Source organism: Sturnira hondurensis, unplaced genomic scaffold (genome assembly GCF_014824575.4).
Source record: "Sturnira hondurensis isolate 20B ecotype Veracruz unplaced genomic scaffold, ASM1482457v3 Scaffold0002638, whole genome shotgun sequence".
Classification (NCBI taxonomy): Eukaryota; Metazoa; Chordata; class Mammalia; order Chiroptera; family Phyllostomidae; genus Sturnira; species Sturnira hondurensis.
Genome location: NW_028075269.1, coordinates 10,007,127 through 10,020,719, shown reverse-complemented (window position 1 = coordinate 10,020,719; position 13,593 = coordinate 10,007,127). Strand labels below are relative to the sequence as shown.

Here is a 13,593-nt window from a genome sequence, read left to right as displayed (position 1 = left end):
CCGATCAACCAGAAAGTGTCCTGTGATAGCCACACATATTAGAGAAAAATTCCCCAGCCAAGCGGATGTGGACTGGGGTGAAAAACATAGGCAGTATACACCACCACAGCAAAAATGATTAGTAAGGTGGCTTTGAACGTGGATGGCTCCCAGGGCTCCAAGACAGCACAGCAGCTGATGAGTTGGTATTGATAGCAGAGCCAGGAGAGATAGTCCTTCACACACCTGAAATCCATGCTTGGCACCTTCAAGCTGCAGAAAGTCTGTCCTACCTGAGATGTCCAGGTTAGGATTTCTGTCCTTGCCCCTCCACAGAATGATCCTGGGTTACTTCTGAGTTGCTGTTTCTTCATTACCTGGTTGGGTGTATCTTCTTGTGGCGTAGGTGAGCACCGATGCTTTGGCGCCTCTCCTGGCACGAGCTTCCCAGAATTGGGTGTTCGGCCTTGCCGTCTGCACTATTGCCAAAACTCCAGTTCAGCTAGACTGATTCCGGCAATGAATTATTTACAAAAGGAAGACACTCCCACGCTAACTTGTGTCTAACTGAACTGCTCCCAGTGACTCCTTCCAGCTCATTTCCATTCTCTCATTAATGTGCAGTAGAAATTTCCAGAGGCCATTTGACGTGGAATGATGTTATCACTCTGCTAACTAATATAGAATGCCTACATGTGTATTCTTGGGTTTTCTAGTATTTTCTTTTTCTAAAAAAATACATATATATATATTTATTTATTTATTTATTTTTAGAGAGGAAAAGGGAGGGAGAAAGAGGGGAAAAAACATCAGTGTGTGGTTGCCTCTCCCAAGCCTGCTACCTGGGACCTGGTCAGGAAACCAGGCATGGGCCCTGACTGGGAATCAAACAATGACCCTTTGGTTTGAAGGCTGGCACTCAATCCACTGAACCACACCAGCCAGGGCATGTTTTCTAGTATTTTCTATGGTAGTTAAGGATCTATATATATATATATTTTATAAATTAGAAAAAAATTTAAAGATTAATAAAATGTCTCTTCTTAATCTTTCTGAGATTTTTATTAGCTCTCTTTGGTCATACCTGTCAGGAGAGCTATAACCTCGTTGCTCTCAAATAAACTAGTATCTTGAAATCTTGAACTCTTCTTCAAGTCTATACAGGAACACAGAAGTAAGTACCCATCATTGCCTTGATTTGAAATAATACTTTGAAAATGCCTCAGTCTTAATATGTGATAGAAATACCATTAGATGCCATTCACATACGTGAAAGCTCTTTGGGGCCTTTGATAATATTAAAGAGGCTAAAAGGTCCCAAGATATAAGAGTTAGAAAAGTGCTGCCATAAGTAACAAAGGCAGCAGGTGGGCAGAGGACATCTGGCAGGGGATGGCCTCATCCTTCCGGTTCTAAATAATGTGCTTAGCAACTCTGTGGAACATCATTTAATCTCCCATGCTTTGGCCAAAGTGGCTTGGCACTTGCTAGAAGCCAAAGGAAACATTTTTCCCTCTTTCTAATCTTTGATTAATTCAATTTCCACCAAATTCTTTTTTTCTCCCCACAAAGGCTGTTATTATCTACTTTATCCTAATTATTTAGAATCAGTTGTATTTTTTAGTCTTGTGAAAAATTTTGTTTTGATTGATTCCTTCCAGAAAGTGCTTCCCTCCCCCATCTCTTCCTCCTCAATTTTCATTTGTTCACCTTTTTCTCACACCTGTTCCTATCACATCGGCCTTCTCTCACTCTTCAATTCTTTTATTGTTCTCAAACCATTGGGATCAGACTGTGAAGAGAGACAAGAGGTGATTTCTTGTGGTTGGTATCATATAACAAAAACTGTTTTCATTGGAGCCCTGGCTGGTGTAGCTCAGTGGATTGAGCACAGGCCTGCGAACCAGAGGATCGCGGTTCGGTTCCCAGTCAGGGCACATGCCTGGGTTGCAGGCCGGTTCCCTGCAGGCCAACTTCCAGCAGGGGACACACCAAAGGCAACCATACATTGATGTTTCTCTCCCTCTCTCCTTTCCCATCTAAAGATAAATAAATAAAATCTTAAAAAAAAAAACTGTCTTCATTGATTACCCATTCTTCTATTTATTCATTCATTTAACCAAACTATTATCACTAAAACCTAAGGATGGAGATAATCACCATCTTCCCTATTTTGGAGAAGAATGTAATCTAAGATCTGTATCTAAGAATGTAGGCCTATAAAGTTCTTATCAAGAGCAAGAACTGACTTATTCATCTTTATATCATCCACAGTACCCCGCAGAAGTGCCTTCATTTTGTAGGGTGGAAGCAATCTATTTTCAGGTAGGAAAAGTACTTCACACTGTGTTGGGAGTGACGAATGGTCAGATTCCTCATGCTGTGGAATCAGCAGATATGAACTTTCATGACATTCCTTGGTAGAATGCATCCACCCACACATCTGGATATTTGGACCAAAACAAATGAGGCTTTGTGTTCACATGAACTATCAGAGTTTTTAGTCTGAGATGGGAGGCAGATATAGAAATGAGTCTGTTTCTCAGTAGTGAAGTCCATCCCTGCATGTTTCCCTATAATACTGGACCCTAAAGACTATGACAGCATTTGACAGCATGCACACAAACCCCAGACTCTATGGAACTCCAGGATATTTTGAGATTAGATAGTGAAAAGAGTGTAGCCAGAGAAAACATTGTCCAAGATTGTTCATTTCTTCTACTTACTTGCTCTATTTACTTTTTTATTTTGTACCATTTGCTTGTCAAAGTCACAATATTCCTACGTCTTTCTTCCAAAGCATTTTAAGTGCTCTTATTCTGGCCATCTGTGGAGTTGGGTTAGATATTATGATTCTCATTTTACAAAGGATATTGAAGTATGAAGTAGAAGGTCTTGGGTGGTCATTGGCCAAGTGTTAGCCTGGCTCTTGACGCTTTGAAGTTTTCTTCCTCCCCTCCCCTCCCTTCCCCTCCCCCTCCCCTCCCTTTTCCTTGCCTTTCTATTGTTGTTACCAAACAATGAAGGGCAGTAGGTAAAGAAAGAAGAATAAAGGGCAATGAGATTAAAATATTTGGATTACTGTAATAATGCATCTTTGAGTTTGAACACATACCCACCCACTTACCTGTGTGAATTCAAGATGAAATGGAAACTCACTTCACTGTGTGGGCATGAGGACTGACTAAAGGACTATGACAGGAAATGTTCAGGTTGTGACCCCAAGCTCTTCCAGCATGAGATCACATTCACACCCTTAAATGCACACTGATACACTGATGACTATCATTCGATGATTCGGAACAGGACATGCAACTTTACTGAACTTGAGAGTTCTGTGACATTTTAGCATTGACATTTCAACATCCATTGTTTGCAATTTTAATTTATCTCAGTAAAATCAGCAGGTGGAAAAGGAAAGACTCCCAGTGTTTAAGGGTGATTATATGTTCGTATGCAGGTATTTTCAGATTCAACAAATAGGTATAGGGGCTAAAGATTTTATTTTTTTATTATTATTTTTAATATTTTATTTATTTATTTATCTTTAGAGGGGAAGGAGAGAGGGAGAGAAACATCAATGTATGGTTGCCTTTTGTGCATCCCCTGCTGGGAGTTGGCCTGCAGGGAACCGGCCTGCAACCCAGGCATGTGCCCTGACTGGGAATCGAACCACGATCCTCTGGTTCGCAGGCCCGCGCTCAATCCACTGAGCTACACCAGCCAGGGCCTAAAGATTTTATTTTAAACATTTGGTTAAAGCCCTCTAAAGGAAATTTTAACTAGAGTTCATATTTAATTCTCTCATTTAAGAACAATTGTTAATAACAAAGGAAATACACTCAAGAACAGTGTGAAGGGTTACCTGTTTTTTGTCGCAGTGTGGAAAGTAATAAGAACTACAGTCATACTTAAAAAAAAAATAGTAATCTTGTGGTGAAGGCCAGGGGAAAGGAGGGTGGGAAATGCAGAACATCTGTTATAGTGTCAACAATAAAAATTTAAAAAACCACAGCAATATGGATTGAGCCCTGGCCTGCAAACCAAAGGGTGGCCAGTTTAACTCCCAGTCAGGACACACGCCTGGGTTGCAGGCCAGGTCCCCAGTAGGGGACACATGAGAGGCAACCACACATTGATGTTTCTCTCCCTCTCTTCCCCTCAGTCTAAAAATAAATAAATAAATAATCGTAAAAAAAAAAAAAGTAATCCTTGAAGTCCGTAAAGAGCACATAAGAATTTTAATCCCTGTGGTTGTGAGCTTCCTACAGGGCCCTGTGACAGAGACTTCTGCCACAATTGGTCACAGTACTCTCACTCTTTGCTCAGGCCTTGGCATTTTTACAACTATAATTAATTCTCTGACTCATTCTATCATCATAATCTTACTTTCTGATTGCCACACATTTTTCTGCCTCTATTTTGGAAACTTATGTTCAGGTAATCATGAAGTTCTAAGAAAACACAGATTTCTTTCATATACAAGTTTATTTGGCATCAATTGCCAAATCACACTTTCTATCCTCAATGTTCTAAAGGGGAGTTTAAATCCCCTTACATGAACACGTGTGTCCTAGTCCCGCCGTATCTGCTTCTCCCCAGCTACATGATTTTGAACACTTCACTTCTCTGAACCTGTCTGCCTCTTCTGACAGGTCGAAGGTTTGGTCTGAATGAACTCTAAGATTCCTTCCTATGAGAAAATTCTACAGTCCTTTGACCATCCTTAACAATGGAAGTGTAAGGAGATCTTAAATAAGTTTCTAATTATTCTTCCCTGCCTTCATAGTCTTGGATCACTTGCTTTTATGTAATTTATGTTATTTAAAAGGAAATTAGTCATATGAAAATATAAATTTTAGAATATGTGTGTATATACAAATTATGCATTTTATAATTTGTTCCCTAACCATTATTCAAAATAGGAAATAATTAAAAATTTTTATGTGGCAAAAGATATATTAAAACATTTTTAGATTTGCAGCTATTGATGTCTAATAACTTGATGTATACTTTTCATTTTTGTGTCGGAATCTTTTTTCTATGATCAGGACTCTATTTCTTTCTAACTTTGCTATCTTCTTGGATTTATATTGAATTTATATATATAAATTTTTGCTGTCATTTTTCCTCTTTTAGCTGCCTATTGCCTTAAATTTTTTTTATATTTTCTTTTTTATCCTCAGAATTTAGAATTTAAAAAGACACCCTGGCTGGTGTATCTCAGTGGATTGAGCGTGGGCTGCGAACCAAAGGGTCGCCAGTTCGATTCCCAGTCAGGGCACATGCCTGGGTTGCAGGCCAGGTCCCCTACGTGAGAGGCAACCACACATTGATGTTTCTCTCTCTCTTTTTCCCTCCCTTCCCCTCTCTCTAAAAATAAATGAATAAAATCTTAAAAAAAAAGATAGGGCACATTGATCTGTCTTTTATCTTTAAGGAAAATAAAGCTTTTTCTTTCTTATGAGGCATGTATTGTATACCTACCGTGAAATTATGTGCATAGTCTTTGACAGTCAATAAATACTGGATGAATTAAATTAATTATTAATAATTTATTAGTTTTATGATATGTTTTTATTTTTCAATTTTCATTTGCATGTCCCCTTTTCCCCATTTTCCAGTTCTTTCTTTTTACTTTTAATCCTTCTTATTTTTTCTAAGCATTTATTTGGAAATTTTTGTTTTTCCTCACGATTTTCCACTCTTTAGTTTTCTTTCCATCTCTAAGGAATTTCTGCAATTTTCTTAGGATGGGCTTTATGAAATTGCCATTTTTGTGACTCAAAAATACTTAAATATCAGTGAATTCATACAGTTCTACCTAATAATTTTCCTCAGTGCTTAGCAGCACAGCATTTGGCACATGCTCAGTTAATATTTTTCGAATGAGTAAATAAATCCTCATTTTCATCAGTTTCTCTGAGGGCCTAGATAACATTAGGCAGATAGCTCTTTATCAGTTGTGGAATCAGAAGTCTTTAATCATTGATGATCTTACCAGATTTGCTCATTACTTGATCCTCTTCGTCCTTCTCATCAAAATGCTAAAGGTAGAACTGAGGATATGCTTGTGAGCAAGCGTGTGATTACCCACATCAATGTTATTATATGTATATGCATGCATCAGTGTTACTAACCATAAATTCATGGAGCTTGCATCTTTTTTGTGAACGTTTGAGTAAATGTATGCAGTCAACATCTCAAAAAGCTGGAATATGTTAAAAAAGAAATAGCTTGTTCAGAAATAGCAGCAATTGGAAAGAAGGTTAAGTTTCTTAAAACACATTATTTTAGTCTCATTAGCATTAATATGAAAATCGGTTATTCCCAAAATGGTCTCCTCTGATGGTCTATCTGCAATTGGCCATTAAGAATTTATGCATGATGATAGCCCTGGCTGGTGTAGCTCAGTGGATTGAGCGCGGGCCTGCGAACCAGAGGATCGCAGTTCGATTCCCAGTCAGGGCACATGCCTGGGTTGCAGGCCGGTTCCCTGCAGGCCCACTCCCAGCAGGGGACGCACGAAAGGCAACCATACATTGATGTTTCTCTCCCTCTCTCCTTCCCCTCTAAAAAGATAAATAAATAAATAAAAAATCTTAAAAAAAAAGAATTTATGCATGATGAAATAGGGAGGGAGCCTTGGAGAGGAGACTTGTTACTGTGGAAACAATTTAGGTTTCCTGAGTTGCTGGTGACTAGAATTTCTGACACTCCCCATTAAAATGTTTAGTTCAGGATGCTTTTAATAGTTTAATGTTATCTCATAAGCCCAATTTTTTACAACTAAGATCTTTGTTTAATGTACTGACAAATAGATGTAGACTTTTAAGAAATTTATCTAAGGGCATTTAGTAAGTGAACCAGGGGGAACATTTAAAACCAGGATTTCTGGTTTCTACTGAATAGGATTTCCACTTCACCCCACTGGCATTAAAATTCTACTTAGTCATTCGGTAAATGCACTTATGATTCACACCAAATGAATTATGAAAAGTTTCTTTTGTTCTCCTTTAGTCATGAAAAGGTGAAGCTCAAGATCTGACTCTGACATGTGGCATCAACCTCTAATACAATAAAGGGCTATACGTATCTTTTGTAAAACACCCAAATAACAGATTAGTTAGCAAAAAGACACCTTTACCAAAAGGAACTTGTAAAAATAAGTTTTCACATAGCCCAAATCCTTTTTAAAATGAACTCTGAACTGTTTAAATGCTTACATCGTAGAAAATTTTGTTGTATCAAATAAGGACTTTGAGTTAGTTTCACTTCTTACTCCAAAATAAACTCCAGATAGCTTTAAAAATAAAGTAAAAATCCTGACTGGGGTGGCTCAGTTGGTTGACCATGAGCAATCTCCTGCACAGCGAAATGTTGCCAGGATTCTCTCTCAGGACACACTTTTGGTTTGTGGGCCTGGTCCCCATTGGGGCACGTGCAAGAGGCAACCATGATGCATATTTCTCTCCCTCTCTTTATCCTTCCCTTCCCCTCTCTCTAAAAAATAAATACATAAAGTCTTTTTAAAAAGAGAGTAAAATGAGAAATGACCCCCATAAAAGAATTAGGAGAGAATAATATATTTTCCTAGAATGGCAAAGGGATCTCTAATAACAAAAATTTTAAAAAAATGATAAAGAGCCCTGGCTGGTGTAGCTCAGTGGATTGAGTGCCTGCCTGTGAACCAAAGGGTCACCAGTTTGATTCCCAGTCAGGGCATATGCCTGGGTCGTGGGCCATGTCCCAGGTGAAGGGGTGCTGGAGAGGCAAGCACACATTGATGTTTCTCTTCCTCTCTTTCTCCTTCCATTCTCCTCTCTAAAACTAAGAAAATAAAATCTTTAAAAAGTGATAAAGAAAAAGATTGATATATTTGACCCCATAAATATGAAACATTTTTAGAAATTCTAAGACAGCATTAAAAGTAAAAGGTGCATGACAAACTGGAGAAAATATTTGAAGCAAAAATGACAGATAAGGACTTGAGATCTTTATCTTTTAAAATATGTAACAACAAAATAGAAACAGACTCACAGATACAGAGACCAGACGGATGGTTGCTAGTGGGGTGGGGTTTTGGGGGCTGGGTGGAAAAGGCGAAGGGAATAAGAAATACAAATTGGTAGTTGCAAACCAGTTGTGGGGATGTAAAGTACATCATAGAGAATATACTCAACAATATTGTACTAACTATGTATGGTGTCAGGTGGGAAATGGAAATTTTGGGGAGAACATTTTATAAGGTATATACTTGTGTAACCACTATGGTACACCTGAAACCATTACAAAATAATACTGAATGCAGATTGTAATTGAAACATAATATTTAAATTTAAAAATACTGTAACAAATCAAGAAGAAAAAGACCGTGTAAAAAAACAGATCTAACACATGAATAAACAACTTGCACAAGAGGAAGTATGAATAGACAATAAATAAACCTTAGAAAATGTTCAGTTTAACTAATAATCAAAGAGCTGTAAAGTAAAATGAGGTTCATTTTTGTTCGTTACATGTAGAATTGAGAAGTGGTGGTACAAAAGGCATTCTCTGGTCACTACTGAAATAACCATTTTAAAAGACATTTTAGAAGATGGAGGCATAGGTGGAAACACTGTGCCTTCTCCCACAACTAAGTTTGAACACAACAAAAGTTTGGAGAACTAGGACACACCCAAAGACCAGAAAACGGAATTATAGGGAAGTCTGACAACTATGAACTGTTCAATGGGGATGGTAAGAGAGGCGGAGCCAGCAGCGGAGCTAGGTCGGGGAGGACAGATCCCCCGACCTAGGAGCGCAGGCAGCCTGGAACCAGTCGGGGTGCGGGGCAGACTGACCGCGGTTGCACATTCGTGCACAGTGAGACGGACCACACAGGCCCCAGGGGGCGAACCCAGTGGTGGAGGGCTGACGGCGGTGGCACACTCTCGAGCAGTGGAACGAAACGTGTGGGCCTGGTGACGGTGGTGGCTGTGGTGACGGTGGGGGACACGGCCGCAGGCGGCAGACGGGAAGCCATTGTCCCTCTTTGACCCCACCCCCATATACAGCGTCACAACCCAGCAACTGAGTTGCCCTGCTCTAGTGAACACCTAGGGCTCCGATCCTGCTACGGAACAGGCATGAACAGCCCAAAAGATGGCGCAAGAAGAACTCAAAGTCCCAGAGCCAATAACTCTAAGTGACCGAGAAATTGCCAGCCTCTCAGAAGCACAATTCAAGACACTATTTATCAGGATGCTCACAGAACTGGTAGATTATAGTCACAAATTAGAGAAACAAAGTCACAAATTAGAGGAACATATGAAGGCTAAACTAATTGAAATGAAGGGAGATGCACAGGAAACCAATAGTGATGGAAAGGAAACTGGGACTCAAATCAATGGAATGGACCAGAAGGAAGAACAAAACATCCCACCAGAAAGGAAGGAAGAAATGAGAATTCAAAAAAATGAGGAGAGGCTTAGGAACCTCCAGGACATCTTTAAACGTTCCAACATCCGGATTATAGGGGTACCAGAAGGGGGAAAGAAACAGCCACGAGTGGAAAACGTATTTGAACAAATAATAAAGGAGAACTTCCCCAGTCTGGCAAAGGAAATAGACTTCCAGGAAATCCAGGAAGCTCAGAGAGTCCCAAAGAAGTTGGACCCAAGAAGGAACACACCAAGGCACATCATAATTACATTAGCCAAGACTAAAATGAAGGAGAGAATCCTAGAAGCAGCAAGGGATAAGGGGACAGTCACCTACAAAGGAGTACCCATCAGACTGTCAGCGGATTTCTCAAAAGAGACCTTACAGGCAAGAAGGGGCTGGAAAGAAGTATTCCAAGTCATGAAATCCAAAGACCTACAGCCAAGATTGCTTTATCCAGCAAAACTTTCATTTAGAATGGAAGGACAGATAAAGTGCTTCTCAGATAAGGTCAAGTTCAAGGAGTTCATCATCACCAAGCCCTTATTATATGAAATGCTAAAGGGACTTATATAAGAAAAAGAAGATGAAAAATATTAATAGTTAAAGGACAGCAAACACACAGTTATTAACAACCACACCTAAAACAAAAGCAAACCAAGAGGACAGCTAGATCAGGAGTGGAACCATAGAAATGAAGAACACATGGAGGGTGAGAATTAGAAACAGGGGAGTGGGAGGGGGAGAAGGGGGGAGAAGGCACAGAAAATAGCACAGATGGTAGGTAGAAAATAGATAGGGGGGAGGGTGAGAATAGTGGGGGAAATATAGAATCCAAAGAACTTGAGACACGTGGTTATAAACTAAGGGGGGGAGAATGGTGGGGGAGGGAGTGTGCGGGTGGAGGAGAATGAAGGGGGGAATAGAACAACTGTAATGGTATAATCAATAAAATATATTAAAAATAAATAAATATATGCAGATTGACAAAAAAAGACATTTTAGCAATTTGCTTTAATATGTGTGGAGATTCTGTTCTTAAACATCACAGGAGATTATTGCCTAATCCACTTTTATTTACCTAACTTTTTCATCCGTGCATTGCCGGTTTGTAAAGATAGCATCTCATGAGTCAATCTCAGGATGATGACCCTGAGTCATTCTCTAATTGCACATGTAAGGTCTCCTCAGTGATTTCTATATTTTACCTATTTATCATTTTCTATGTATGCCACTAAGAAGCTCAATAAAGTTCTAGTTTATTCATAAAAGTTTTTTTAACTTCTTTTTTTAAAAAGATTTTATTTATTTATTTAGAGAGAGGGGTAGGGAGGGAGAAAGAGAGGGAGAGAAACACCAGTGCATGGTTGCCTCTCACATGGCCTTCACTGGGGACCTGGCCTGCAACCCAGGCATGTGTCCTGACTGGGAATCGAACTGGTGACCCTTTGGTTCACAGCCGAGCTCAATCCACTGAACTATACCAGCCAGGGCTATTCATAAAAGCTTTTAAAAAATTAACATGTTAACTTCAACAAAGTGAACTGGTTCCTCTTGCCCTCCTGACTTTTCCAAAAATTTAAGAAACACTTTTCTTATTTTGTATTACAAAAGCAATCCTTATAAAAAGGACCAGGAAGAAAAAAAATGCCTAATTCCACTTCCAAGTATACTTCCACTTGGAGTACATGATCCCAGGCTTTTTTCTAGGCATAAATACATGTGTGTATTATACATGCTGACAAATTAACCTCCAGAAGGTGTCATAAATGTATATGCCCATCTACATAAAATGGAAAATTACAAGCAAGAACATAATTTCTCCTTGTCAACAGTGGATATTAACACTTAAAAAATAGTTTAAAAATACCTTCTTGTTTTAATTAGTTTTCTTTTTCTCTTACTAAATGGGTATTTATAGCTTTTCTGTTTTGAGTATTGTATTAGTATTTTAGCCAAGTATAATCCCAAGGTGGCTGGAACTGTTTGTTTTAGTTGGGCTTAGTCTATTCTTGGAATTTGTACGGAACCACAGATTATCATTTATCTATGGCTTGTTCTGCATGTAAATTGTAATCACTATAACTTATAGATGTTACTTGAATCATTTCACCTTTACATTTAAGGCCACAGTAAGTGTTTTTTCCTTAAAAAACAGTATACTTTTTAATGATACCTCTTTAAGCTCTTTAGGAGATACAAAGGTAAATAGTAATATAAGTAACATTTTACCCGTGGCTGGTGTGGTTCAGTGGACTAAGTGTCTGCCTGTGAAATGAAAGGTCTCTGGATCAATTCCTAGTCAGGGAACATGACTGGGTTTTGGGCCAGGTCCCCAGTTCTCGCACATTGATGTTTCTCTGCCTCTCTTTCTCCCTCCCTTCCTCTCTCTCTAAAAGTAAATAAATAAAATCTAAAAAAAAGTAACATTTAAAAAATTGAGATAAAATGTACATAACAAAATTTATAATTTTTAACCATTTTAAGTGTATGATACAGTGGGATTTAGTATATTTATGATATTGCCTGATCATCACCCTAATCTAATTCTAGAACATTTTCATCATTCCAAAAACATGTCTCACATTCCTTTTAAAAAATTTTATTATTTTTTAATTTAATTATTGTTCAAGTACAGTTTTCTGTCTTTTACTACCATCCCCCCCCCCCCCAGGTCTCATACTCCTTAATCAATCATTTTTCATCCCCCCTCCTTCTCATCCCTGGCAACCACTATTTTATTTATTTTATTTATTTATTTACCTCTAGAGGGGAAGGAGAGAGGGAGAGAAACATCAGTGTATGGTTGCTTTTTGTGCGTCCCCTGGTGGGAATTGGCCTGCAGGGAACCTGCCTGCAACCCAGGCATGTGCCCTGACTGGGAATGGAACCGGTGACCACTTGGTTCGCAGGCCCTCGCTCAGTCCACTGAGCTACGCCAGCCAGGGCCGAAAGCATTTCTGAAGCCTAACTAAGTGTGTGCACTTAGCTAAGTACTTAGATTTTCTCATTGCATCCTTGTAACTTTCATGGTAGGTCCAATTATCATGTCCATTTTACAGTTGAGGTCTCCCAGATGTGAGCTCAGATGCTCACAGACAGTTGGGGCAGGTCCAGGATTTAAACTCAGGCCTTCTGGCTCCAGAATCTGAAGTCTTTACTACTCTTACTGTCCTGAGACACATATGGTTCGAAAAGGACAGAAGAGGCCCTGGCTGGGTAGCTCAGTTGGTTAGGGCATCTTCCTGATTCGCCAAAATTGTGGGTTGGATCTCCAGTCAGGGCTACAAGAAGCAGCCAAAGAATGCATAAATAAATGGAACAATAAGTTGGTGTTTTTTTTCTTTCTCTCAACTCAATAAATAAAATTTTTTTCAATAAATAAAATTTTAAAAAATGACAGAAGACAGCAGATAAGTAACACAACAAGGCAAAATGAACTAAGGAAAATAAGAGCCGTGTAATGTGCTTAGAGAATTGGAGGTGGAGAGCAGAATCATGAAAGGCTTTCTAGAAGAGGCAACATTGGAAGTGAACCTAAATTTGTGGGAACACATTCAAGAAGAGGAGCTGGGGCGAAGGCCAGCCAGGTGAAAGGACTATCATAGGGATGGCAAATCAGTTCCCCTTCAAGTGCCAATTCCAGCTCACTGGTGGTGGCTGTCAGGAGCACTGTGTTAAGATATATCCCAGCTCAGTGGTAAAGACTTATGATTAATTAGCAATATCTGCCCTGGGCAGGGGAAGGGGCACTTAAAACACTCATGGTATGAATTTTCATCACTGCACTATTATCACAACATGGAGGTAAGAAATAATGGGTCCTGTTCCAAACAATGACAGGATTTTGACTGGATCATAGGGTAGGTGCAGGAAAGCGGATGCTAAAATAAGATTGGAAATATGTGATGAGGCCATATTGCAGGCTGTCTTAAACGACAGACTAACGAGTTTGTGCTTAATTCAGTAGAGAGTGGGAAATCATTGAAGATTTTTGAACAGGGGAACAGTGGCATATGACAAGATTAGTCTGGCAGCGGCATACCGAATGAACTGATGCGGATAAAGATTAGAGACAAGGAGGTGGTAAAAAATTTAGTGGTGGTGATAAAGCCACGTTAAAAGTGAGCTACTGTTTCCCCCCATTCATTTGATAAAGATTAACCGACTGTGTGAGGAAATGAAAAC

General features: G+C 39.2%; 1 pseudogene; it reads right to left on the bottom strand.

The window, feature by feature from the left end:
* Nucleotides 1-4: 4 nt before the first annotated feature.
* On the bottom strand, nt 5-417 carry LOC118983200 (serine palmitoyltransferase small subunit B-like; annotated as a pseudogene).
* Between the last annotated feature and the right edge of the window lie 13,176 nt (nt 418-13,593).